Source organism: Pseudophryne corroboree, unplaced genomic scaffold (genome assembly GCF_028390025.1).
Source record: "Pseudophryne corroboree isolate aPseCor3 unplaced genomic scaffold, aPseCor3.hap2 scaffold_150, whole genome shotgun sequence".
Classification (NCBI taxonomy): Eukaryota; Metazoa; Chordata; class Amphibia; order Anura; family Myobatrachidae; genus Pseudophryne; species Pseudophryne corroboree.
The window spans coordinates 771876-797505 of record NW_026968131.1 but is presented as its reverse complement, the minus strand read 5'-3'; the positions used below and the strand labels follow the sequence as shown (position 1 = coordinate 797505).

The window sequence follows — 25630 nt, the reverse complement described above, 5'->3', positions numbered from 1 at the left end:
CAAAGGCACCATGTGGAAAGATGAACCACCTTCGGCAGAAATAGTTGACGTGTCCTCAATTCTGCTCTATCTTCATGAAATATCAAATAAAGGCTCTTGTGATACTGCATGGTTTGTACTGTTTTCCATGTGCTCCCAGATCTTTCAAGCAAGAAGCATGGTCAAGAAAGTTCTGTTTGAAAAGAAACAACATTTACTGTCATTGTTATAGAATTTGGGAGAAAAAACAAGAAGAAATCTGCACTGTTGACGCACTGGACAGAATGAATGAATCATAAAATATAACCTTTATTAAGTATGTATTAAAATTGGATAATTATTAATATTATTATCCCAAACTGCAGTGAAACATAAAGGTTAAAATCACAGAACTAACATACATGTGCATAAGAAGAATAAAGAGATGTGAAAAAAAAGTTTAAAAAGCGTGTCCGTGTGTGATTATTTTTGAAGGCACAACCCTGGCGGGGTTGTTTATATAGATATATATGTTGCTAATAATCACTTTCTAGCGTAATGTTATTAAATAGCTGTTAGTATCTATGTCGTCAGGTACCACTGGGTCGTATCCTATATACTCCTGTGGGAAACTTGACTGCATAATTTGTGTTTCCCCTGGTCGGCTCTCGTATAATTCAGATCTCTTTGTCTCAGGTCTCTCTCCAGCCTAGTTTGCTGTCTGTTTCCACTTCTCTTTTCTTGAGCCGCTGCCTTCTATGCCCTTGTGCACTCTCCAGACTTCTCCTGTCTGCTTACTTTGTGCCTTCCAACGCACAATGCAAACTACAGGTAGTGCTGCAGGGCCCACACCCTTTTACTTGCCTTACAGAGCAGCTCTGGAGCTGTTACAGTGCCCAGCTGCAGCAAGAAATCAGCTTGAATGCTTCAGGGGCTGGGGCATAGCCAACATGAGCCCCACACCGACGGAGGGTGGAGGTGTTTAATGCAAACTAGGGGTCAGCCAAGCGCCGCAAAAGGCCGCCATGCCCTGCATGCCCCTTTTCTCTTTTCATATGCAGACGAGGGTTGAAGCCAACTTTGACCCACTGCTTGGATGACATCACCATATGCAAATCCATCTGCGGCAGGCCTTCCCCCAGGAATGCTTGCACTAGTTGTTGCATTTGGTTTGTTGTTTGGGGGTGCTTCAGTATTAGGCAGCCTTCTGCCCTCCCATGTTCATCTGAAAATATGTGTTCTCCCTGCAGTTGTTGTCCCCAGATGAGAGTTCCCTTGTGCTGCCTCAGTTGAATCTCCTTTACTTGACAGAGATGTGCCTGAGCAGCGGCCCTCCCCAGCCCTATCCCAAATCATACTTATTTTGCATAGGAGATACCATGGTCATGAAGATTGTTCTCCCAGGGTTAGGTTCATTCATTGCGTTCTGGGTATGCTGACCTCTGTGATTTCCCCAAATGTGGGAAACTCAACTGCATTATTTGTGGTAGTGGTGGACTGTGTTTGTGCTTTCCTCTGGTCAGCTCTGGTAAAAGTCAGATTTCTTTGTCTCAGATCTTCCTCTAGCCTTGTTCTTCTTTCAAGAGTTCCCTTGTGCTGCCTCAGTTGGATCTCCTTCACTTGACAGGGGGGTGCCCGAGCAGCGACCCTCCCCAGCTCTAGCCCAACTCCTACTTACCTGCCAGGTGAGATACTATGATCATGAAGTTGCTTCTCCCAGGGCAAGGCTCACCCATTGCACTCTGGGTGTGCTGCCCCTGCGATTTCCCCAAATATGGGAAACTTGATTGCATAATTTGTGTTTCCCCTAGTCGGCTCTCATATAATTCAGATCTCTTTGTCTCAGGTCTCTCTCCAGCCTAGTTTGCTGTCTGTTTCCACTTCTTTTTTCTTGAGCCCCTCCCTTCTATACCCTTGTGCACTATCCTGACTTCTCCTCCTGTCTGCTTACTTTGTGCCTTCCGATGCACAATGCAAACTACAGGTAGTGCTGCAGGGCCCACACCCTTTTACTTGCCTTACAGAGCAGCTCTGGAGCTGTTACAGTGCCAAGCTGCTGCAAGAAATCAGCTTGAATGCTTCAGGGGCTGGGGCATGGCCAACATGAGCCCCACACCGAAGTAGGGTGGGGGTGTTTAATGCGAACTAAGGGTCATCCAAGCGCCGCAAAAGGCCGCCATGCCCTGCATACCCCTTTTCTCTTTTCATATGCAGATGAGGGTTCCAGCCAACTTTGGCCCACTGCTTGGATGACATCACTGTATGCAAATCCGTCTTCTGCAGACCTTCCCCCAGGAATGCTTGTACTAGTTGTTGCATTTGGTTTGTTGTTTGGGGGTGCTTCAGTATTAGGCAGCCTTCTGCCCTCCCATGTTCATCTGAAAATATGTGTTCTCCCGGCAGTTGTTGTCCCCAGATGAGAGTTCCCTTGTGCTGCCTCAGTTGAATCTCCTTTACTTGACAGAGATGTGCCTGAGCAGCGGCCCTCCCCAGCCCTATCCCAAATCATACTTATTTTGCATAGGAGATACCATGGTCATAAAGATTGTTCTCCCAGTGTGAGGTTCATTCATTGCATTCTGGGTATGCTGACCCCTGTGATTTCCCCAAATGTGGGAAACTCAACTGCATTATTTGTGGTAGTGGGGGACTGTGTTTGTGTTTTCCTCTGGTCAGCTCTGGTAAAAGTCAGATTTCTTTGTCTCAGATCTTCCTCTAGCCTTGTTCTTCTTTCGAGAGTTCCATTGTGCTGCCTCAGTTTGATCTCCTTCACTTGACAGGGGGGTACCCGAGCAGCGACCCTCCCCAGCTCTAGCCCAACTCCTACATAACTGCCAGGTGAGATACTATGATCATGAAGGTGCTTCTCCCAGGGCAAGGCTCACCCATTGCACTCTGGGTGTGCTGCTCCTGCGATTTCCCCAAATGTGGGAAACTTGACTGCATAATTTGTGTTTCCCCTGGTCGGCTCTCGTATAATTCAGATCTCTTTGTCTCAGGTCTCTCTCCAGCCTAGTTTGCTGTCTGTTTCCACTTCTCTTTTCTTGAGCCGCTGCCTTCTATGCCCTTGTGCACTCTCCTGACTTCTCCTGTCTGCTTACTTTGTGCCTTCCAACGCACAATGCAAACTACAGGTAGTGCTGCAGGGCCCACACCCTTTTACTTGCCTTTCAGAGCAGCTCTGGAGCTGTTACAGTGCCCAGCTGCTGCAAGAAATCAGCTTGAATGCTTCAGGGGCTGGGGCATAGCCAACATGAGCCCCACACCGACGGAGGGTGGAGGTGTTTAATGCGAACTAAGGGTCATCCAAGCGCCGCAAAAGGCCGCCATGCCCTGCATACCCCTTTTCTCTTTTCATATGCAGATGAGGGTTCCAGCCAACTTTGGCCCACTGCTTGGATGACATCACCGTATGCAAATACGTCTTCTGCAGACCTTCCCCCAGGAATGCTTGTACTAGTTGTTGCATTTGGTTTGTTGTTTGGGGTGCTTCAGTATTAGGCAGCCTTCTGCTCTCCCATGTTCATCTGAAAATATGTGTTCTCCCTGCAGTTGTTGTCCCCAGATGAGAGTTCTCTTGTGCTGCCTCAGTTGAATCTCCTTTACTTGACAGAGATGTGCCTGAGCAGCGGCCCTCCCCAGCCCTATCCCAAATCATACTTATTTTGCATGGTCATGAAGATTGTTCTTCCAGGGTGAGGTTCATTCATTGCATTCTGGGTATGCTGACCCCTGTGATTTCCCCAAATGTGGGAAACTCGACTGCATTATTTGTGGTAGTGGGGGACTGTGTTTGTGCTTTCCTCTGGTCAGCTCTGGTAAAAGTCAGATTTCTTTGTCTCAGATCTTCCTCTAGCCTTGTTCTTTTTTTGAGAGTTTCCTTGTGCTGCCTCAGTTGGATTTCCTTCACTTGACAGGGGGGTGCCCGAGCAGCGACCCTCCCCAGCTCTAGCCCAACTCCTACTTACCTGCCAGGTGAGATACTATGATCAGGAAGGTGCTTCTCCCAGGGCAAGGCTCACCCATTGCACTCTGGGTGTGCTGCTCCTACGATTTCCCCAAATGTGGGACACTTGACTACATAATTTGTGTTTCCTCTGGTCGGCTACTCGTATAATTCAGATCTCTTTGTCTCAGGTCTCTCTCCAGCCTAGTTTGCTGTCTGTTTCCACTTCTCTTTTCTTGAGCCCCTGCCCTTGCCCTTGTGCACTCTCCTGACTTCTCCTGTCTGCTTACTTTGTGCCTTCCAACGCACAATGCAAACTACAGGTAGTGCTGCAGGGCCAACACCCTTTTACTTGCCTTACAGAGCAGCTCTGGAGCTGTTACAGTGCCCAGCTGCTGCAAGAAATCAGCTTGAATGCTTCAGGGGCTGGGGCATAGCCAACATGAGCCCCACACCGACGGAGGGTGGAGGTGTTTAATGCGAACTAAGGGTCATCCAAGCGCCGCAAAAGGCCGCCATGCCCTGCATACCCCTTTTCTCTTTTCATATGCAGATGAGGGTTCCAGCCAACTTTGGCCCACTGCTTGGATGACATCACCGTATGCAAATCCGTCTTCTGCAGACCTTTTCCCAGGAATGCTTGTACTAGTTGTTGCATTTGGTTTGTTGTTTGGGGGTGCTTCAGTATTAGGCAGCCTTCTGCTCTCCCATGTTCATCTGAAAATATGTTTTCTCCCTGCAGTTGTTGTCCCCAGATGAGAGTTCCCTTGTGCTGCCTCAGTTGAATCTCCTTTACTTGACAGAGATGTGCCTGAGCAGCGGCCCTCCCCAGCCCTATCCCAAATCATATTTATTTTGCATAGGAGATACCATTGTCATGAAGATTGTTCTCCCAGGGTGAGGTTCATTCATTGCATTCTGGGTATGCTGACCCCTGTCATTTCCCCAAATGTGGGAAACTCGACTGCATTATTTGTGGTAGTGGGGGACTGTGTTTGTGCTTTCCTCTGGTCAGCTCTGGTAAAAGTCAGATTTCTTTGTCTCAGATCTTCCTCTAGCCTTGTTCTTTTTTCGAGAGTTTCCTTGTGCTGCCTCAGTTGGATCTCCTTCACTTGACAGGGGGGTGCCCGAACAGCGACCCTCCCCAGCTCTAGCCCAACTCCTACTTACTTGCCAGGTGAGATACTATGATCAGGAAGGTGCTTCTCCCAGGGCAAGGCTCACCCAATGCACTCTGGGTGTGCTGCTCCTACGATTTCCCCAAATGTGGGACACTTGATTACATAATTTGTGTTTCCTCTGGTCGGCTCTCGTATAATTCAGATCTCTTTGTCTCAGGTCTCTCTCCAGCCTAGTTTGCTGTCTGTTTCCACTTCTCTTTTCTTGAGCCGCTCCCTTCTATGCCCTTGTGCACTATCCTGACTTCTCCCGTCTGCTTACTTTGTGCCTTCCAACGCACAATGCAAACTACAGGTAGTGCTGCAGGGCCCACACCCTTTTACTTGCTTTACAGAGCAGCTCTGGAGCTGTTACAGTGCCCAGCTGCTGCAAGAAATCAGCTTGAATGCTTCAGGGGCTGGGGCATAGCCAACATGAGCCCCACACCGAAGGAAGGTGGAGGTGTTTAATGCAAACTAGGGGTCATCCAAGCGCCGCAAAAGGCCGCCATGCCCTGCACACCCCTTTTTTATTTTCATATGCAGACGAGGGTTGAAGCCAACTTTGACCCACTGCTTGGATGACATCACCATATGCAAATCCATCTGCTGCAGGCCTTCCCCCAGGAATGCTTGCACTAGTAGTTGCATTTGGTTTGTTGTTTGGGGGTGCTTCAGTGTTAGGCAGCCTTCTGCCCTCCCATGTTCATCTGAAAATATGTGTTCTCCCTGCAGTTGTTGTCCCCAGATGAGAGTTCCCTTGTGTTGCCTCAGTTGAATCTCCTTTACTTGACAGAGATGTGCCTGAGCAGCGGCCCTCCCCAGCCCTATCCCAAATCATACTTATTTTGCATAGGAGATACCATGGTCATGAAGATTGTTCTCCCAGGGTGAGGTTCATTCATTGCACTCTGGGTATGCTGACCCCTGTGATTTCCCCAAATGTGGGAAACTCGACTGCATTATTTGTGGTAGTGGGGGACTGCGTTTGTGCTTTCCTCTGGTCAGCTCTGGTAAAAGTCAGATTTCTTTGTCTCAGATCTTCCTCTAGCCTTGTTCTTCTTTCGAGAGTTCCCTTGTGCTGCCTCAGTTGGATCTCCTTCACTTGACAGGGGGTGCCCGAGCAGCAATCCTCCACAGCTCTAGCCCAACTCCTACTTACCTGCCAGGTGAGATACTATGATGTTCACTGTTAGGGCAATCAGGATGTGGAATTCCCTGCCAGGGAAGGTGGTAATGGCGGACTCTGTAATTGGATTTAAAAAAGGAATGGATACATTTCTGAATGAAAAAGCTATCCAAGGTTATAATACTTAAAATATCAACATGGTTAATCCGGGGGTAACATGAGTTATAGTAGCTAACTAGTCATAAAACATTATTCAGCAAGTATGTAGAATCATCACAACTTAAAACAGGTTGAACACGATGGGCAATTTGCCTCTATTCAACCTCAAAAACTATGTTACTATATGTTACTATATTACTATGTTACTGTAGTATACAGAACACCACAATGTAATGAGCAGTGATAGTGAGCACTGATGAGGATACTAGAACTGACACTGAGCAGCAAGATGCAGCACTGGACTATTAGTAATGTACTGTAGTATGCTGAGCACCACAATGCAGCACAAGACAATGAGCAGTGATACTGAGCACTGATGAGGATACTACTGAGAACTGACACTGAGCAGGAGAGACACACTACTAGTATTACTGAGCAGCAATAAGTAACCACTGATACTGAGCACTGATATTGAGATTTCCACTGAGAGAACATAGCCACGTCCTCTCCGCTCTCTCTTCAATGCACGAGTAAAATTGGCGGCAACGCGCAGCTCTTTATATGGAATCCGAATCTCGAGAGAATCCGACAGCGGGATGATGACATTTTCCCTTGTTCAGGTTTTCCGAGTCAGGCGGGAACAACCGAGCCTGCCTCGGACCAGTGTAAACCACGTGGAGTTCATCGGGAATTCGGTTCTCGGAGAACCGAACCCGCTCCTCTCTACCTTATACCCATCAATTTTTTTATTTTCAATCTAAGCCCCTGCAGTTTTCTGTAAGCATCTGCTTCGCTATGATGATCAACAAGTCACAAGGGCAAACACTCAGGGCTTGAGGCGTAGATCTTAGGACCAGCTGCTACAAGCATGGCAGAGGTGTCACTATCACTGGTGACACCCAGAGAGGTGGCGAAGGAGATTGTAATGCAGTGCGCGCAGATAAGCAGCGCAATGGTAAAAAGGAGGCATGGTTTCATAGGTAGGGGCGTGGCCTGGTGGCCTGAATCTACATTTTGTTGCTCCGGGTGTCCCGGGGGTTGGGGGCTGCACCCGGGGACTAGTGTGTGTGCGGTGCTGGCTCCTGCACAGTGACAGGGCATGGCCACCCAGCATGACGCCTCCATTCTTGACCATGCTGTAATTGCAGTCGCACTGCAGTTCAGCGTGATCATAAAAAATGGTGTAGCCTCCTGCTGGTGCAGACTGTATGTGCGCGCAGGAAGCCGCCACCATTTTTGTGATCACAGCGGCTGAATGTGATGTCATACAGCCGCTGTGACCACGCCCCCTGTGTCTCCTCCGTTGCAGACCCCATTTTGAAGCCTTGCCCCCGCACCGCTCCATCCCTGACTTGGAAATGGAGTGTTGCTGACCCCCCTCTCCCCCCCCCCCCGCCCCGATTGACAGGCAGAGGCGATCGCATTCTCTGCGGGGTGCCGCAGAAAATGCAGGCACATGCGTATGCTGTTAGCAATTTTTGCAGTTGGATCGCTTATTGTGATTGCATTCCAACCTGAATCAGGCCCTATTACCTATCACAATGCGCTGCGGGCAGTACAAAATTGGGTTAATATAGGAGTAAAACTCCCAGACCTGTGCTCCTTAACTGTACCTGGTGGCTAGTGGAGCGGCTGCCCAGTAATCAGTGTCCACGCCAGTGCGCACACGGTCCACCCCCTACGGCCACGCTCCCCTTCATCAGCGGCCTCGTGATCCGGAAGGGCGGTGTGTGTGTGACTGACCTTAGGAAGAAACTGGAGCCTCCGCTGCAGTGACCCAGCAACCAGGGCACGGGAGTATACAGCGCCGCTGGGAGTGATGAAGCTGCAGTAAAGATGTCTATTAGACCTAGCCTGCTGCAGCCCTTGTAGATTCTCATAAAACAAGTTCTTCTTTTCTTGTCAAAATTAATAGCTAAGAATAGGCTGCCTGAGGCAGGCCCCTGTTAAGTGGCCTGCTACTGAAGGCACCAACTACAAACTGAGCTCCCTGTTCATGGAAGCGGGGTTATAGAGGAGGATGCGCTGAGCATCTTGGGAACAGTCAAAAGCTTTGAGCCGGTTGGTGCCTCAGATCAAGATCCTACTCTACACCCCAATGTGAATCCTTGTGGAGTCCAGTGTACCCCACAGAAGAAATTAATGTGTCACACCCATTGGCAGCAACCTTAGAATAGCTGCTGACGGGCACAATTGAGAAAGGAAGGGGGGGGGGGGGACATTTGAATCCAGCACATAGATGCAATTCAAATATGTAATTTGTACCTTCCTATTTTAAAATATAATGGATGAACCTCACCCTGTGAGAACAATCTTCATGATCAAGAGATCTCATATGCAAAATAAGTATGAGTTGGGATAGGGCTGGGGAGGGTGGCTGCTCGGGCAGCCCCTCCCCCGTCAAGTTAAGGAGATTCAACTGAGGACGCACAAGGGAACTCTCGTCTGGGGACAACAACTGCAGGGAGACCACATCTGTTCAGATGAACATGGGAGGGTGGAAGGCTGCCTAATATTGAAGCACCATCAAATATCAAACCATATGCAACAACTAGTACAAGCATTCCTGGGGGAAGGTCTGCAGAAGACGGATTTGCATACGGTGATGTCATCCAAGATGTGGGCCAAAGTTGGCTGGAACCCTCATCTGCATATGAAAAGAGAAAAGGGGCATGCAGGGCATGGCGGCCTTTTGCGGTGCTTGGATGACCCCTAGTTCGCATTAAACACCCCCACCCTCCTTTGGTGTGGGGCTCATGTTGGCCATGCCCCATCCCCTGAAGCATTCAAGCTGATTTCTTGCAGCAGCTGGGCACTGTAACAGCTCCAGAGCTGTTCTGTAAGGCAAGTAAAAGGGTGTGGGCCCTGCAGCACCACCTGTAGTTCGCATTGTGCGTTGGAAGGCACAAAGTAAGCAGACGGGAAGAGAAGTCAGGATAGTGCGCAAGGGCATCCTTTTCTCTTAGTCCGTAGAGGATGCTGGGGTCACATTAAGAACCATGGGGTATAGACGGGATCCGCAAGAGACATGGGCACTTTAAGACTTTCAAAGGGTGTGAACTGGCTCCTCCCTCTATGCCCCTCCTCCAGACTCCAGTTATAGGAACTGTGCCCAGGGAGACGGACATTTCGAGGAAAGGATTTATTGTTAAACTAAGGTGAGCATCTTACCAGCTCACACCTTAAGCATGCCGCAGAACGTGGCATTCAACAGAACACAAGCCAACGGCATGAACAATTGCAGCAAAAAGCTGACCAGAACCATAACATAACATGTGTATAACCACAAGTAATAACTGCAGACACAGTATGGACTGGGACGGGTGCCCAGCATCCTCTACGGACTAAGAGAAAAGGATTTACCGGTAGGTATTAAAATCCTATTTTCTCATACGACCTAGAGGATGCTGGGGTCACATTAAGAACCATGGGGTTATACCAAAGCTCTTGAACGGGTGGGAGAGTGCGTACGACTCTGCAGCACCGAATGACCCAACTTGAGGTTATCATCAGCCAAGGTATCAAACTTGTAAAACTTAGCAAAAGTGTTTACTAAATAGCTGCTCGGCAAAGTTGCAATGCCGAGACTCCCCGACCAGCTGCCCAGGATGAACCCACCTTTCTAGTAGAATGGGTCTTCACCTAATTCAGTAACGGCAATCCTGCCATGGAATGAGCATGCTGAATCTTACCACAGATCCAGCGCATAATGGTCTACATGGAAGCAGGACACCCAATCCTGTTGGGAGCATACAGGACAAACAGAGCCTCTGTTTTCCTAATCTGAACCGTTCTGGTGACATAAATTTTCAAAGTTCTGACCACAGCCAGAGACTTTGACTCAACGAAGGTGTCAGTGGCCAAAGGCACCATGTGGAAAGATGAACCACCTTCGGCAGAAATTGTTGACGTGTCCTCAATTCTGCTCTATCTTCATGAAAGATCAAATAAAGGCTCTTGTGATACTGCATGGTTTGTACTGTTTTCCATGTGCTCCCAGATCTTTCAAGCAAGTAGCATGGTCAAGAAAGTTCTGTTTGAAAAGAAACAACATTTACTGTCATTGTTATAGAATTTGGGAGAAAAAACAAGAAGAAATCTGCACTGTTGACGCACTGGACAGAATGAATGAATCATAAAATATAACCTTTATTAAGTATGTATTAAAATTGGATAAATATTAATATTATTATCCCAAACTGCAGTGAAACATAAAGGTTAAAATCACAGAACTAACATACATGTGCATAAGAAGAATAAAGAGATGTGAAAAAAAGGTTTAAAAAGCGTGTCCGTGTGTGATTATTTTTGAAGGCACAACCCTGGCGGGGTTGTTTATATAGATATATATGTTGCTAATAATCACTTTCTAGCGTAATGTTATTAAATAGCTGTTAGTATCTATGTCGTCAGGTACCACTGGGTCGTATCCTATATACTCCCTTCACTCAATAGGGGTTACCTCCCGGGAAGCCATCCCCATTGGCGAATTTGTGGGGGTGATTGAGTATAACCGGTAAGCTAACCTCCAATTTGTGGGGTGCTTAGGTAGATGGGGATCACTTATTTCTCTGTGTCCCCTAAGACTATATTCCTAAATTCAATACCACAGGGGGATAGCTTTCTATATCGGATAAGGAATCACTTGATAGGGAAATCTCTATGCATCATGGAAAGATCATATTTATTAATATCCAAACTAAAAAAATGATGAATAGCTTTAATTTAGCTGTTTAGATATAGTTAATTGGCGAGATATACCAACAGGTGCGGTTGCCTTAAGGAATATGGCAATTCCAATATAAATAGCAGCCCTCCTTCATATAATCAGCCAGATCTTATTAAATCTGGTCCAGATATAGCCGTTCAGATATACTTAATTGACAACATATATCAATCGGTGGGGTTGCCTTAAGGAATATAGCAATTCCAATTCTCATATAAATAGCAACCTTCCTTCATATATTCAGCCAGATCTTATTTAATCTGATCTAGGCGTAGGCAATAATGCTTTCCTTAGAGGTATAGCCACCTCAATTCTTATTAGGAAGCAAAGTGTCTGTCATAATGGTTTATCCAATTCATCTAAGAAATAATATATTCCATGTGTCAGAGATTCATTACTCTCTATTTACACTGTTAAAGAGTTAATTCTTATTATGTTACAGTGTAATGAAATTATCATATAGGGAGATGTGGCAATTCCATGTGCTATATATATAATAACCCTTAGTGGTCCAGATTCCACAATGAGGAATTTTCTTATAAACCGCTGAAACACACAGCTGTTTGACTGACTTCCAAATATATCTATCTCACTTTGTAACAGTCTTATGATAGAGAAACTGTTACATATTCGGTCACTTAGTTATCTAAAGGTAAACAGACTCAGTGTGAGGGTAATATAATATATCAAATGCGCTGTCAATAATCGTGGTAACTGGTGTAATAATGTGGTATATTGAGTATGCTAGTAAGGCATATAACTGCTCTCCAGCCTTTAAGTGTTACCAATCAATTTGTTACACTGTAAAGGATTTATGGTGTCCTGTTAGGACATGCAGCTGCTAGGCTGACTCAAAGATTTATCCATTTGTAACAATTATGTAACAGTTATATACATGTTACTGGTATTACATAGAAATAGTATGACACAGGCCAGCAGTCCCATGTGTCTAGATTCCACAATAGGAGATTTTCTTTGTCTTATAAACTGCTGGAACACACAGCTGCTAGACTGACTTCAAATATATATATTACTTTGTAACAGTCTTATAGTAAAGAGACTGTTACACACTGTCATTTAGTTATCTCAAGGTTAGCAGATTCTGTGTGAGGATAGTGTTCTGTTAGAACATGCAGCTGCTAGGCTGACTCATAGAAAATGTATCCATTTGTAACAAATGACACATACAGCATTAAATTAATATCTATAGCAGCCCATGTGACATCTCTACTCTTATCATAATTGTCTGGTTATTGCCAATCTGGACAGCAGGAGTGATATATATTCACTAGTCCCAATATCCCATCATATAAATATACCCACACTGATATACTTTCTTATCAAGAGTTATTAGTAGCTATCTGTATGCACTTTAGACATTGTATCTGCTAAGTGACATCATATCTAGTGTATTCCTTTCTTATAGCTCAGCTTCTATTCCCTATTAGTGGAGACTAACAGCTAACATCATAATCATATATTTTTGTTTTATAACATTTCACATGAGTCAAATACACGCGGACACGCCGTGCCCTACACGTGTGTTTCACTGCATCTATGGCAACTTACATTAAAGCTAACAAGAAAGCACACTCGTTCTGTCTTTAAACTGATAAAAGAAACCCCAATAATATGGGGCATGCAAAAATTGAGATAAAACTCAGTTTTGCTCCTCTCCACGGAAATCTTTAATAAAAGGCGAAATATTTGTTAGTTCTGAAGAGAAACCAGAGCATGACCAAGATTCCACCTGTCGCCTGAGTGCCATGCCAGCAGTTCTCATTGAGCTCAAAGTGAGCACCCAATTTGAAAGAAAGATAGCAGATTTCTCACCAGGCTTCCCCTAGCTATAAACATGGTTTGTACTCTTTTCCATGTGTTCCCAGATCTTTCAAGCAATTAGTATAGTCAAGAAAGTTCTGTTTGAAAAGAAACAAACATTTACTGTCATTTCTATGCAAATGAGCTTACATTAAAGCACACTCGTTCTATCTTTAAACAGATAAAATAAAACCCCAATAAGATGGGGAATGCAAAATTTGAGATAAAACTCAGTTTTGCTCCTCTCCACGGAAATCTTTAGTAAAAGGCGAAAGATTTGTTCGTTCTGAAGAGAAACCAGAGCATGACCAAGATTCCACCTGTCGCCTGAGTGCCATGCCAGCAGTCCTCATTCAGCTCAAAGTGAGCACCCAATTTGAAAGAAAGAAAGCAGATTTCTCACCAGGCTTCCCCTTGCTATAAGCATGGTTTGTACTCTTTTCCATGTGCTCCCAGATCTTTCAAGCAAGTAGCATGGTCAAGAAAGTTCTGTTTGAAAAGAAACAGACATTTACTGTCATTGTTATACAAATAAACTTACATTAAAGCCAACAAGAAAGCACACTCATTCTGTCCTTAAACTGATAAAAGAAACCCCAATAATATGGGGCATGCAAAAATTGAGATAAAACTCAGTTTTGCTCCTCTCCACGGAAATCTTTAATAAATGGCGAAAGATTTGTTCATTCTGAAGAGAAACCAGAGCATGACCAAGATTCCACCTGTCGCCTGAGTGCCATGCCAGCAGTCCTCATTCAGATCAAAGTGAGCGCCCAATTTGAAAGAAAGCAGATTTCTCACCTGGCTTCTCCTTGCTATAAGCATGGTTTGTACTGTATTCCATGTGCTCCCAGATCTTTCAAGCAAGTAGCATGGTCAAGAAAGTTCTGTTTGAAAAGAAACAAACATTTACTGTAATTTCTATGCAAATGAGCTTTCATTAAAGCACACTCATTCTATCTTTAAACCGATAAAAGAAAATCCAAAAAGATGGGGCATGCAAAAATTGAGGTAAAACTCAGTTTTGCTCCTCTCCACGGAAATCTTTAGTAAAAGGCGAAAGATTTGTTCGTTCTGAAGAGAAACCAGAGCATGACCAAGATTTTCATCTGAAAATATGTGTTCTCCCTGCAGTTGTTGTCCCCAGATGAGAGTTCCCTTGTGCTGCCTCAGTTGAATCTCCTTTACTTGACAGAGATGTGCCTGAGCAGCGGCCCTCCCCAGCCCTATCCCAAATCATACTTATTTTGCATAGGAGATACCATGGTCATGAAGATTGTTCTCCCAGGGTGAGGTTCATTCATTGCATTCTGGGTATGCTGACCCCTGTGATTTCCCCAATGTGGGAAACTCGACTGCATTATTTGTGGTAGTGGGGGACTGTGTTTGTGCTTTCCTCTGGTCAGCTCTGGTAAAAGTCAGATTTCTTTGTCTCAGATCTTCCTCTAGCCTTGTTCTTCTTTCGAGAGTTCCCTTGTGCTGCCTCAGTTGGATCTCCTTCACTTGACAGGGGGTGCCCGAGCAGCAATCCTCCACAGCTCTAGCCCAACTCCTACTTACCTGCCAGGTGAGATACTATGATCTTCACTGTTAGGGCAATCAGGATGTGGAATTCCCTGCCAGGGAAGGTGGTAATGGCGGACTCTGTAATTGGATTTAAAAAAGGAATGGATACATTTCTGAATGAAAAAGCTATCTAAGGTTATAATACTTAAAATATCAACATGGTTAATCCGGGGGTAACATGAGTTATAGTAGCTAACTAGTCATAAAACATTATTCAGCAAGTATGTAGAATCATCACAACTTAAAACAGGTTGAACACGATGGGCAATTTGCCTCTATTCAACCTCAAAAACTATGTTACTATATGTTACTATATTACTATGTTACTGTAGTATACAGAAAACCAAAATGCAATGAACAGTGATAGTGAGCACTGATGAGGATACTAGAACTGACACTGAGCAGCAAGATGCAGCACTGGACTATTAGTAATGTACTGTAGTATGCTGAGCACCACAATGCAGCACAAGACAATGAGCAGTGATACTGAGCACTGATGAGGATACTACTGAGAACTGACACTGAGCAGGAGAGACACACTACTAGTATTACTGAGCAGCAATAAGTAACCACTGATACTGAGCACTGATATTGAGATTTCCACTGAGAGAACATAGCCACGTCCATTCCGCTCTCTCTTCAATGCACGAGTAAAAATGGCGGCAACGCGCAGCTCTTTATATGGAATCCGAATCTCGCGAGAATCCGACAGCGGGATGATGACATTTTCCCTTGTTCAGGTTTTGCGAGTCAGGCGGGAACAACCGAGCCTGCCTCGGACCAGTGTAAACAACGTGGAGTTCGTGGGGAATTCGGTTCTCGGAGAACCGAACCCGCTCCTCTCTACGTTATACCAATCAATTTTTTTTATTTTCAATCTAAGCCCCTGCAGTTTTCTGTAAGCATCTGCTTCGCTATGATGATCAACAAGTCACAAGGGCAAACACTCAGGGCTTGAGGCGTAGATCTTAGGACCAGCTGCTACAAGCATGGCAGAGGTGTCACTATCACTGGTGACACCCAGAGAGGTGGCGAGGGAGATTGTAATGCAGTGCGCGCAGATAAGCAGCGCAATGGTAAAAAGGAGGCATGGTTTCATAGGTAGGGGCGTGGCCTGGTGGCCTGAATCTACATTTTGTTGCTCCGGGTGTCCCGGGGGTTGGGGGCTGCACCCGGGGACTAGTGTGTGAGCGGTGCTGGCTCCTGCACAGTGAAAGGGCATGGCCACCCAGCATGACGCCTCCCTTCTTGACCATGCTGTAATTGCAGTCGCACTGCAGTTCAGCGTGATCATAAAAAATGGTGTAGCCTCCTGCTGGTGCAGACTGTATGTGCGCGCAGGAAGCCGCCACCATTTTTGTGATCACAGCGGCTGAATGTGATGTCATACAGCCGCTGTGACCACGCCCCCTGTGTCTACTCCGTTGCAGACCCCATTTTGAAGCCTTGCCCCCGCACCGCTCCATCCCTGACTTGGAAATGGAGTGTTGCTGACCCACCTATCCCCCCCCGCCCCGATTGACAGGCAGAGGCGATCGCATTCTCTGCGGGGTGCCGCAGAAAATGCAGGCACATGCGTATGCTCTTAGCAATTTTTGCAGTTGGATCGCTTATTGTGATTGCAATCCAACCTGAATCAGGCCCTATTACCTATCACAATGCGCTGCGGGCAGTACAAAATTGGGTTAATACAGGAGAAAAACCCCCAGACCTGTGCTCCTTAACTGTACCTGGTGGCTAGTGGAGCGGCTGCCCAGTAATCAGTGTCCACGCCAGTGCGCACACGGTCCACCCCCTACGGCCACGCTCCCCTTCATCAGCGGCCTCGTGATCCGGAAGGGTGGTGTGTGTGTGACTGACCTTAGGATGAAACCGGACCCTCCGCTGCAGTGACCCAGCAACCAGGGCACGGGAGTATACAGCGCCGCTGGGAGTGATGAAGCTGCAGTAAAGATGTCTATTAGACCTAGCCTGCTGCAGCCCTTGTAGATTCTCATAAAACAAGTTCTTCTTTTCTTGTCAAAATGTATAGCTAAGAATAGGCTGCCTGAGGCAGGCCCCTGTTAAGTGGCCTGCTACTGAAGGCACCAACTACAAACTGAGCTCCCTGTTCATGGAAGCGGGGTTATAGAGGAGAATGCACTGAGCATCTTGGGAACAGTCAAAAGCTTTGAGCCGGTTGGTGCCTCAGATCAAGATCCTACTCTACACCCCAATGTGAATCCTTGTGGAGTCCAGTGTACCCCACAGAAGAAATTAATGTGTCACACCCATTGGCAGCAACCTTAGAATAGCTGCTGACGGGCACAATTGAGAAAGGAAGGGGGGGGGGGGGACATTTGAATCCAGCACATAAATGCAATTCAAATATGTAATTTGTACCTTCCTATTTTAAAATATAATGGATGAACCTCACCCTGTGAGAACAATCTTCATGATCAAGAGATCTCATATGCAAAATAAGTATGAGTTGGGATAGGGCTGGGGAGGGTGGCTGCTCGGGCAGCCCCTCCCCCGTCAAGTTAAGGAGATTCAACTGAGGAAGCACAAGGGAACTCTCGTCTGGGGACAACAACTGCAGGGAGACCACATCTTTTCAGATGAACATGGGAGGGCGGAAGGCTGCCTAATACTGAAGCACCATCAAATATCAAACCATATGCAACATCTAGTACAAGCCTTCCTGGGGGAAGGTCTGCAGCAGACGGATTTGCATACAGTGATGTTATTCAAGCAGTGGGCCAAAGTTGGCTGGAACCCTCATCTGCATATGAAAAGAGAAAAGGGGCGTGCAGGGCATGGCGGCCTTTTGCAGTGCTTGGATGACCCCTAGTTCTCATTAAACACCCCCACCCTCCTTTGGTGTGGGCTCATGTTGGCCATGCCCCATCCCCTGAAGCATTCAAGCTGATTTCTTGCAGCAGCTGGGCACTGTAACAGCTCCAGAGCTGTTCTGTAAGGCAAGTAAAAGGGTGTGGGCCCTGCAGCACCACCTGTAGTTTGCATTGTGCGTTGGAAGGCACAAAGTAAGCAGACGGGAGGAGAAGTCAGGATAGTGCGCAAGGGCATCCTTTTCTCTTAGTCCGTAGAGGATGCTGGGGTCACATTAAGAACCATGGGGTATAGACGGGATCCGCAAGAGACATGGGCACTTTAAGACTATCAAAGGGTGTGAACTGGCTCCTCCCTCTATGCCCCTCCTCCAGACTCCAGTTATAGGAACTGTGCCCATGGAGACGGACATTTCGAGGAAAGGATTTATTGTTAAACTAAGGTGAGCATCTTACCAGCTCACACCTTAAGCATGCCGCAGAACGTGGCATTCAACAGAACACAAGCCAACGGCATGAATAATTGCAGCAAAAAGCTGACCAGAACCATAACACAACATGTGTATAACCACAAGTAATAACTGCAGACACAGTATGGACTGGGACGGGTGCCCAGCATCCTCTACAGACTAAGAGAAAAGGATTTACCGGTAGGTATTAAAATCCTATTTTCTCATACGACCTAGAGGATGCTGGGGTCACATTAAGAACCATGGGGTTATACCAAAGCTCTTGAACGGGTGGAAGAGTGCGTACGACTCTGCAGCACCGAATGACCCAACTTGAAGTTATCATCGGCCAAGGTATCAAACTTGTAAAACTTAGCAAAAGTGTTTACTAAATAGCTGCTCGGCAAAGTTGCAATGCCGAGACTCCCCGACCAGCTGCCCAGGATGAACCCACCTTTCTAGTAGAATGGGTCTTCACCTAATTCAGTAACGGCAATCCTGCCATGGAATGAGCATGCTGAATCTTACCACAGATCCAGCGCATAATGGTCTGCATGGAAGCAGGACACCCAATCCTGTTGGGAGCATACAGGACAAACAGAGCCTCTGTTTTCCTAATCTGAACCGTTCTGGTGACATAAATTTTCAAAGTTCTGACCACAGCCAGAGACTTTGACTCAACGAAGGTGTCAGTGGCCAAAGGCACCATGTGGAAAGATGAACCACCTTCGGCAGAAATTGTTGACGTGTCCTCAATTCTGCTCTATCTTCATGAAAGATCAAATAAAGGCTCTTGTGATACTGCATGGTTTGTACTGTTTTCCATGTGCTCCCAGATCTTTCAAGCAAGTAGCATGGTCAAGAAAGTTCTGTTTGAAAAGAAACAAACATTTACTGTCATTGTTATGCAAATAAACTTACATTAAAGCTAACCAGAAAGCACACTCGTTCTGTCTTTAAACTGATAAAAGAAACCCCAATAATATGGGCATACCTCCCAACTTTGTCGGCTCGCAAAGAGGGACACACGCGCGGCGAAGTCGCACGCGCTCCCAAAAAGGGCGTGGCCTAAGTAAAAAGGGGCATGGCTTCGCGGGAGGACCCGCGATCGCGAGTCACGCCCCCGTTTTCGGCACTGAGGGGGCATGCCCAGCGCTCTGTGAGCCGCTGGCATGCCACCTCTCCCTCTGACTTCAGTGAATAGACGCTGTGCGCACAGCGACTATTCACCGCTGCTCTGCTAAGCAGGGCAGCGACAGACAGAGCCTCCCAACTGTCCTCCCCACCGCGGGACACTGCGGCCCGCAGGTGGGACAGCGGGACAGTCCCCAAAAAACGGGACTGTCCCGCGAAAATCGGGACAGTTGGGAGGTATGATATGGGGCATGCAAAAATTGAGATAAAACTCAGTTTTGCTCCTCTCCACGGAAATCTTTAGTAAAAGGCGAAAGATTTGTTAGTTCTGAAGAGAAACCAGAGCATGACCAAGATTCCACCTGTCGCCTGAGTGCCATGCCAGCAGTCCTCATTCAGCTCAAAGTGAGCACCCAATTTGAAAGAAAGAAAGCAGATTTCTCACCAGGCTTCCCCTTGCTATAAACATGGTTTGTACTCTTTTCCATGTGCTCCCAGATCTTTCAAGCAATTAGTATGGTCAAGAAAGTTCTGCTTGAAAAGAAACAGACATTTATTGTCATTGTTATGCAAATAAACTTACATTAAAGCTAACAAGAAAGCACACTCGTTCTGTCTTTAAACTGATAAAAGAAACCCCAATAATATGGGGCATGCAAAAATTGAGATAAAACTCAGTTTTGCTCCTCTCCACGGATAATCTTTAATAAAAGGCGAAAGATTTGTTCGTTCTGAAGAGAAACCAGAGCATGACCAAGATTCCACCTGTCGCCTGAGTGCTGTGCCAGCAGTCCTCATTCAGATCAAAGTGAGCGCCCAATTTGAAAGAAAGCAGATTTCTCACCTGGCTTCTCCTTGCTATAAGCATGGTTTGTACTGTATTCCATGTGCTCCCAGATCTTTAAAGCAAGTAGCATGGTCAAGAAAGTTCTGTTTGAACATAAATAAACATTTACTGTCATTTCTATGCAAATGAGCTTACATTAAAGCACACTCATTCTATCTTTAAACCGGTAAAAGAAACCCCAAAAAGATGGGGCATGCAAAAATTGAGATAAAACTCGGTTTTGCTCCTCTCCACGGAAATCTTTAGTAAGAGGCGAAAGATTTGTTCGTTCTGAAGAGAAACCAGAGCATGACCAAGATTTTTATCTGAAAATATGTGTTCTCCCTGCAGTTGTTGTCCCCAGATGAGAGTTCCCTTGTGCTGCCTCAGCTGAATCTCCTTTACTTGACAGAGATGTGCCTGAGCAGCGGCCCTCCCCAGCCCTATCCCAAATCATACTTATTTTGCATAGGCGATACCATGGTCATGAAGATTGTTCTCCCAGGGTGAGGTTCATTCATTGCATTCTGGGTATGCTGACCCCTGTGATTTCCCCAAATGTGGGAAACTCGACTGCATTATTTGTGGTAGTGGGGGACTGTGTTTGTGCTTTCCTCTGGTCAGCTCTGGTAAAAGTCAGATTTATTTGTCTCAGATCTTCCTCTAGCCTTGTTCTTCTTTCGAGAGTTCCCTTGTGCTGCCTCAGTTGGATCTCTTTCACTTGACAGGGGGGTGCCCGAGTAGCGACCCTCCCCAGCTCTAGCCCAACTCCTACTTACCTGCCAGGTGAGATACTATGATCATGAAGGTGCTTTTCCCAGGGCAAGGCTCACCCATTGCACTCTGGGTGTGGTGCCCCTGCGATTTCCCCAAATGTGGGAAGCTTGACTGCATAATTTGTGTTTCCCCTGGTCGGCTCTCGTATAATTCAGATCTCTTTGTCTCAGGTCTCTCTCCAGCCTAGTTTGCTGTCTGTTTCCACTTCTTTTTTCATGAGCCCCTCCCTTTTATACCCTTGTGCACTATCCTGACTTCTCCTCTTGTCTGCTTATTTTGTGCCTTCCAATGCACAATGCAAACTACAGGTAGTGCTGCAGGGCCCACACCCTTTTACTTGCCGTACAGAGCAGCTCTGGAGCTGTTACAGTGCCCAGCTGCTGCAAGAAATCAGCTTGAATGCTTCAGGGGCTGGGGCATAGCCAACATGAGCCCCACACCGAAGGAGGGTGGAGGTGTTTAATGCGAACTAGGGGTCATCCAAGCGCCGCAAAAGGCCGCTATGCCCTGCACGCCCCTTTTCTCTTTTCATATGCAGACGAGGGTTGAAGCCAACTTTGACCCACTGCTTGGATGACATCACCGTATGCAAATCCATCTGCTGCAGGCCTTCCCCCAGGAATGCTTGCACTAGTTGTTGCATTTGGTTTGTTGTTTGGGGGTGCTTCATTATTAGGCAGCCTTCTGCCCTCCCATGTTCATCTGAAAATATGTGTTCTCCCTGCAGTTGTTGTCCCCAGATGAGAGTTCCCTTGTGCTGCCTCAGTTGAATCTCCTTTACTTGACAGAGATGTGCCTGAGCAGCGGCCCTCCCCAGCCCTATCCCAAATCATACTTATTTTGCATAGGAGATACCATGGTCATGAAGATTGTTCTCCCAGGGTGAGGTTCATTCATTGCATTCTGGGTATGCTGACCCCTGTGATTTCCCCAAATGTGGGAAACTCGACTGCATTATTTGTGGTAGTGGGGGACTGTGTTTGTGCTTTCCTCTGGTCAGCTCTGGTAAAAGTCAGATTTATTTGTCTCAGATCTTCCTCTAGCCTTGTTCTTCTTTCGAGAGTTCCCTTGTGCTGCCTCAGTTGAATCTCCTTCACTTGACAGGGGGGTACCCGAGCAGCGACCCTCCCCAGCTCTAGCCCAACTTCTACTTACCTGGCAGGTGAGATACTATGATCATGTAGGTGCTTCTCCCAGGGCAAGGCTCACCCATTGCACTCTGGGTGTGCTGCTCCTGCGATTTCCCCAAATGTGGGAAACTTGACTGCATAATTTGTGTTTCCCCTGGTCGGCTCTCGTATAATTCAGATCTCTTTGTCTCAGGTCTCTCTCCAGCCTAGTTTGCTGTCTGTTTCAACTTCTCTTTTCTTGAGCCGCTCCCTTCTATGCCCTTGCGCACTATCCTGACTTCTCCCGTCTGCTTACTTTGTGCCTTCCAATGCACAATGCAAACTACAGGTAGTGCTGCAGGGCCCACACCCTTTTACTTGCCGTTCAGAGCAGCTCTGGAGCTGTTACAGTGCCCAGCTGCTGCAAGAAATCAGCTTGAATGCTTCAGGGGCTGGGGCATAGCCAACATGAGCCCCACACCGAAGGAGGGTGGAGGTGTTTAATGCGAACTAGGGGTCATCCAAGCGCCGCAAAAGGCCGCCATGCCCTGCACGCCCCTTTTCTCTTTTCATATGCAGACGAGGGTTGAAGCCAACTTTGACCCACTGCTTGGATGACATCACCATATGCAAATCCATCTGCTGCAGGCCTTCCCCCAGGAATGCTTGTACTAGTTGTTGCATTTGGTTTGTTGTTTGGGGGTGCTTCAGTATTAGGCAGCCTTCGGCCCTCCCATGTTTATCTGAAAATATGTGTTCTCCCTGCAGTTGTTGTCCCCAGATGAGAGTTCCCTTGTGCTGCCTCAGTTGAATCTCCTTTACTTGACAGAGATGTGCCTGAGCAGCGGCCCTCCCCAACCCTATCCCAAATCATACTTATTTTGCATAGGCGATACCATGGTCATGAAGATTGTTCTCCCAGGGTGAGGGTCATTCATTGCATTCTGGGTATGCTGACCCCTGTGATTTCCCCAAATGTGAGAAACTCGACTGCATTATTTGTGGTAGTGGGGGACTGTGTTTGTGCTTTCCTCTGGACAGCTCTGGTAAAAGTCAGATTTCTTTGTCTCAGATCTTCCTCTAGCCTTGTTCTTCTTTCGAGAGTTCCCTTGTGCTGCCTCAGTTGGATCTCTTTAACTTGACAGGGGGGTGCCCGAGCAGCGACCCTCCCCAGCTCTAGCCCAACTCCTACTTACTTGCCAGGTGAGATACTATGATCATGAAGGATCTTCTCCCAGGGCAAGGCTCACCCATTGCACTCTGGGTGTGGTGCCCCTGCGATTTCCCCAAATGTGGGAAGCTTGACTGCATAATTTGTGTTTCCCCTGGTCGGCTCTCGTATAATTCAGATCTCTTTGTCTCAGGTCTCTCTCCAGCCTAGTTTGCTGTCTGTTTCCACTTCTTTTTTCATGAGCCCCTCCCTTTTATACCCTTGTGCACTATCCTGACTTCTCCTCCTGTCTGCTTACTTTGTGCCTTCCAATGCACAATGCAAACTACAGGTAGTGCTGTAGGGCCCACACCCTTTTACTTGCCGTACAGAGCAGCTCTGGAGCTGTTACAGTGCCCAGCTACAGCAAGAAATCAGCTTGAATGCTTCAGGGGCTGGGGCACAGCCAACATGAGCCCCACACCGAAGGAGGGTGGAGGTGTTTAATGTGAACTAGGGGTCATCCAAGCACCGCAAAAGGCCGCCATGCCCTGCACGCCCCTTTTCTCTTTTCATATGCAGACGAGGGTTGAAGCCAACTTTGACCCACTGCTTGGATGACATCACCGTATGCAAATCCATCTGCTGCAGGCCTTCCCCCAGGAATGCTTGCACTAGTTGTTGCATTTGGTTTGTTGTTTGGGGGTGCTTCAGTATTAGGCAGCCTTCTGCCCTCCCATGTTCATCTGAAAATATGTGTTCTCCCTGCAGTTGTTGTCCCCAGATGAGAGTTCCCTTGTGCTGCCTCAGTTGAATCTCCTTTACTTGACAGAGATGTGCCTGAGCAGCGGCCCTCCCCAGCCCTATCCCAAATCATACTTATTTTGCATAGGAGATACCATGGTCATGAAGATTGTTCTCCCAGGGTGAGGTTCATTCATTGCATTCTGGGTATGCTGACCCCTGTGATTTCCCCAAATGTGGGAAACTCGACTGCATTATTTGTGGTAGTGGGGGACTGTGTTTGTGCTTTCCTCTGGTCAGCTCTGGTAAAAGTCAGATATATTTGTCTCAGATCTTCCTCTAGCCTTGTTCTTCTTTCGAGAGTTTCCTTGTGCTGCCTCAGTTGGATCTCTTTCACTTGACAGGGGGGTGCCCGAGCAGCGACCCTCCCCAGCTCTAGCCCAACTCCTACTTACCTGCCAGGTGAGATACTATGATCATGAAGGTGCTTCTCCCAGGGCAAGGCTCACCCATTGCACTCTGATTTCCCCAAATGTGGGAAGCTTGACTGCATAATTTGTGTTTCCCCTGGTCGGCTCTCGTATAATTCAGATCTCTTTGTCTCAGGTCTCTCTCCAGCTTAGTTTGCTGTCTGTTTCCACTTCTTTTTTCATGAGCCCCTCCCTTTTATACCCTTGTGCACTATCCTGACTTCTCCTCCTGTCTGCTTACTTTGTGCCTTCCAATGCACAATGCAAACTACAGGTAGTGCTGCAGGGCCCACACCCTTTTACTTGCCGTACAGAGCAGCTCTGGAGCTGTTACAGTGCCCAGCTGCTGCAAGAAATCAGCTTGAATGCTTCAGGGGCTGGGGCATAGCCAACATGAGCCCCACACCGAAGGAGGGTGGAGGTGTTTAATGCGAACTAGGGGTCATCCAAGCGCCGCAAAAGGCCGCCATGCCCTGCACGCCCCTTTTCTCTTTTCATATGCAGACGAGGGTTGAAGCCAACTTTGACCCACTGCTTGGATGACATCACCGTATGCAAATCCATCTGCTGCAGGCCTTCCCCCAGGAATGCTTGCACTAGTTGATGCATTTGGTTTGTTGTTTGGGGGTGCTTCAGTATTAGGCAGCCTTCTGCCCTCCCATGTTCATCTGAAAATATGTGTTCTCCCTGCAGTTGTTGTCCCCAGATGAGAGTTCCCTTGTGCTGCCTCAGTTGAATCTCCTTTACTTGACAGAGATGTGCCTGAGCAGCGGCCCTCCCCAGCCCTATCCCAAATCATACTTATTTTGCATAGGAGATACCATGGTCATGAAGATTGTTCTCCCACGGTGAGGTTCATTCATTGCATTCTGGGTATGCTGACCCCTGTGATTTCCCCAAATGTGGGAAACTCGACTGCTTTATTTGTGGTAGTGGGGGACTGTGTTTGTTCTTTCCTCTGGTCAGCTCTGGTAAAAGTCAGATTTCTTTGTCTCAGATCTTCCTTTAGCTTTGTTCTTCTTTCGAGAGTTCCCTTGTGCTGCCTCAGTTGGATCTCCTTCACTTGACAGGGGGGTACCCGAGCAGCGACCCTCCCCAGCTCTAGCCCAACTTCTACTTACCTGGCAGGTGAGATACTATGATCATGTAGGTGCTTCTCCCAGGGCAAGGCTCACCCATTGCACTCTGGGTGTGCTGCTCCTGCGATTTCCCCAAATGTGGGAAACTTGACTGCATAATTTGTGTTTCCACTGGTCGGCTCTCGTATAATTCAGATCTCTTTGTCTCAGGTCTCTCTCCAGCCTAGTTTGCTGTCTGTTTCAACTTCTCTTTTCTTGAGCCGCTCCCTTCTATGCCCTTGCGCACTATCCTGACTTCTCCCGTCTGCTTACTTTGTGCCTTCCAATGCACAATGCAAACTACAGGTAGTGCTGCAGGGCCCACACCCTTTTACTTGCCGTACAGAGCTGCTCTGGAGCTGTTACAGTGCCCAGCTGCTGCAATAAATCAGCTTGAATGCTTCAGGGGATGGGGCATGGCCAACATGAGCCCCACACCAAAGGAGGGTGGGGTGTTTAATGCGAACTAGGGGTCATCCAAGCACCGCAAAAGGCCGCCATGCCCTGCACGCCCCTTTTCTCTTTTCATATGCAGATGAGGGTTGAAGCCAACTTTGACC

General features: G+C 47.1%; 24 non-coding genes and 2 pseudogenes across 24 annotated transcripts; 19 read left to right on the top strand and 7 right to left on the bottom strand.

Annotated features, from left to right (window-relative positions):
- The first annotated feature begins 1312 nt into the window (after nucleotides 1-1312).
- Nucleotides 1313-1476, top strand: LOC134999815 (U1 spliceosomal RNA). The gene has a single exon (XR_010201886.1). It is a non-coding gene; the product is annotated as a U1 spliceosomal RNA (small nuclear RNA).
- A 152-nt stretch (nucleotides 1477-1628) lies between these two features.
- LOC134999422 (U1 spliceosomal RNA) lies at nucleotides 1629-1763 on the top strand (annotated as a pseudogene).
- Nucleotides 1764-2465: 702 nt separating this feature from the next.
- Nucleotides 2466-2629, top strand: LOC134999764 (U1 spliceosomal RNA). Its single transcript, XR_010201837.1, has one exon. It is a non-coding gene; the product is annotated as a U1 spliceosomal RNA (small nuclear RNA).
- A 152-nt stretch (nucleotides 2630-2781) lies between these two features.
- Nucleotides 2782-2944, top strand: LOC134999395 (U1 spliceosomal RNA). The gene has a single exon (XR_010201498.1). It is a non-coding gene; the product is annotated as a U1 spliceosomal RNA (small nuclear RNA).
- A 670-nt stretch (nucleotides 2945-3614) lies between these two features.
- Nucleotides 3615-3766, top strand: LOC135000078 (U1 spliceosomal RNA; annotated as a pseudogene).
- A 152-nt stretch (nucleotides 3767-3918) lies between these two features.
- Nucleotides 3919-4082, top strand: LOC134999364 (U1 spliceosomal RNA). Its single transcript, XR_010201472.1, has one exon. It is a non-coding gene; the product is annotated as a U1 spliceosomal RNA (small nuclear RNA).
- Nucleotides 4083-4750: 668 nt separating this feature from the next.
- On the top strand, nucleotides 4751-4914 carry LOC134999829 (U1 spliceosomal RNA). Its single transcript, XR_010201900.1, has one exon. It is a non-coding gene; the product is annotated as a U1 spliceosomal RNA (small nuclear RNA).
- A 152-nt stretch (nucleotides 4915-5066) lies between these two features.
- LOC134999456 (U1 spliceosomal RNA) lies at nucleotides 5067-5229 on the top strand. The gene has a single exon (XR_010201547.1). It is a non-coding gene; the product is annotated as a U1 spliceosomal RNA (small nuclear RNA).
- Nucleotides 5230-5900: 671 nt separating this feature from the next.
- Nucleotides 5901-6064, top strand: LOC135000041 (U1 spliceosomal RNA). The gene has a single exon (XR_010202080.1). It is a non-coding gene; the product is annotated as a U1 spliceosomal RNA (small nuclear RNA).
- Nucleotides 6065-12695: 6631 nt separating this feature from the next.
- On the bottom strand, nucleotides 12696-12811 carry LOC134999573 (U5 spliceosomal RNA). The gene has a single exon (XR_010201651.1). It is a non-coding gene; the product is annotated as a U5 spliceosomal RNA (small nuclear RNA).
- Nucleotides 12812-13086: 275 nt separating this feature from the next.
- Nucleotides 13087-13202, bottom strand: LOC134999514 (U5 spliceosomal RNA). Its single transcript, XR_010201592.1, has one exon. It is a non-coding gene; the product is annotated as a U5 spliceosomal RNA (small nuclear RNA).
- A 286-nt stretch (nucleotides 13203-13488) lies between these two features.
- Nucleotides 13489-13604, bottom strand: LOC134999562 (U5 spliceosomal RNA). The gene has a single exon (XR_010201640.1). It is a non-coding gene; the product is annotated as a U5 spliceosomal RNA (small nuclear RNA).
- A 270-nt stretch (nucleotides 13605-13874) lies between these two features.
- On the bottom strand, nucleotides 13875-13990 carry LOC134999541 (U5 spliceosomal RNA). The gene has a single exon (XR_010201619.1). It is a non-coding gene; the product is annotated as a U5 spliceosomal RNA (small nuclear RNA).
- Nucleotides 13991-14134: 144 nt separating this feature from the next.
- Nucleotides 14135-14297, top strand: LOC134999601 (U1 spliceosomal RNA). Its single transcript, XR_010201679.1, has one exon. It is a non-coding gene; the product is annotated as a U1 spliceosomal RNA (small nuclear RNA).
- A 4814-nt stretch (nucleotides 14298-19111) lies between these two features.
- Nucleotides 19112-19224, bottom strand: LOC134999599 (U5 spliceosomal RNA). The gene has a single exon (XR_010201677.1). It is a non-coding gene; the product is annotated as a U5 spliceosomal RNA (small nuclear RNA).
- Nucleotides 19225-19510: 286 nt separating this feature from the next.
- On the bottom strand, nucleotides 19511-19627 carry LOC134999580 (U5 spliceosomal RNA). Its single transcript, XR_010201659.1, has one exon. It is a non-coding gene; the product is annotated as a U5 spliceosomal RNA (small nuclear RNA).
- A 270-nt stretch (nucleotides 19628-19897) lies between these two features.
- On the bottom strand, nucleotides 19898-20013 carry LOC134999530 (U5 spliceosomal RNA). The gene has a single exon (XR_010201609.1). It is a non-coding gene; the product is annotated as a U5 spliceosomal RNA (small nuclear RNA).
- Nucleotides 20014-20157: 144 nt separating this feature from the next.
- On the top strand, nucleotides 20158-20321 carry LOC134999682 (U1 spliceosomal RNA). The gene has a single exon (XR_010201759.1). It is a non-coding gene; the product is annotated as a U1 spliceosomal RNA (small nuclear RNA).
- A 152-nt stretch (nucleotides 20322-20473) lies between these two features.
- Nucleotides 20474-20636, top strand: LOC134999410 (U1 spliceosomal RNA). The gene has a single exon (XR_010201513.1). It is a non-coding gene; the product is annotated as a U1 spliceosomal RNA (small nuclear RNA).
- A 674-nt stretch (nucleotides 20637-21310) lies between these two features.
- On the top strand, nucleotides 21311-21474 carry LOC134999966 (U1 spliceosomal RNA). The gene has a single exon (XR_010202029.1). It is a non-coding gene; the product is annotated as a U1 spliceosomal RNA (small nuclear RNA).
- Nucleotides 21475-21626: 152 nt separating this feature from the next.
- On the top strand, nucleotides 21627-21789 carry LOC134999889 (U1 spliceosomal RNA). Its single transcript, XR_010201955.1, has one exon. It is a non-coding gene; the product is annotated as a U1 spliceosomal RNA (small nuclear RNA).
- Nucleotides 21790-22460: 671 nt separating this feature from the next.
- Nucleotides 22461-22624, top strand: LOC134999778 (U1 spliceosomal RNA). Its single transcript, XR_010201850.1, has one exon. It is a non-coding gene; the product is annotated as a U1 spliceosomal RNA (small nuclear RNA).
- Nucleotides 22625-22776: 152 nt separating this feature from the next.
- On the top strand, nucleotides 22777-22939 carry LOC134999454 (U1 spliceosomal RNA). The gene has a single exon (XR_010201546.1). It is a non-coding gene; the product is annotated as a U1 spliceosomal RNA (small nuclear RNA).
- Nucleotides 22940-23613: 674 nt separating this feature from the next.
- Nucleotides 23614-23777, top strand: LOC134999954 (U1 spliceosomal RNA). The gene has a single exon (XR_010202018.1). It is a non-coding gene; the product is annotated as a U1 spliceosomal RNA (small nuclear RNA).
- A 972-nt stretch (nucleotides 23778-24749) lies between these two features.
- LOC134999816 (U1 spliceosomal RNA) lies at nucleotides 24750-24913 on the top strand. The gene has a single exon (XR_010201887.1). It is a non-coding gene; the product is annotated as a U1 spliceosomal RNA (small nuclear RNA).
- Nucleotides 24914-25065: 152 nt separating this feature from the next.
- On the top strand, nucleotides 25066-25228 carry LOC134999880 (U1 spliceosomal RNA). The gene has a single exon (XR_010201947.1). It is a non-coding gene; the product is annotated as a U1 spliceosomal RNA (small nuclear RNA).
- Nucleotides 25229-25630: the final 402 nt, after the last annotated feature.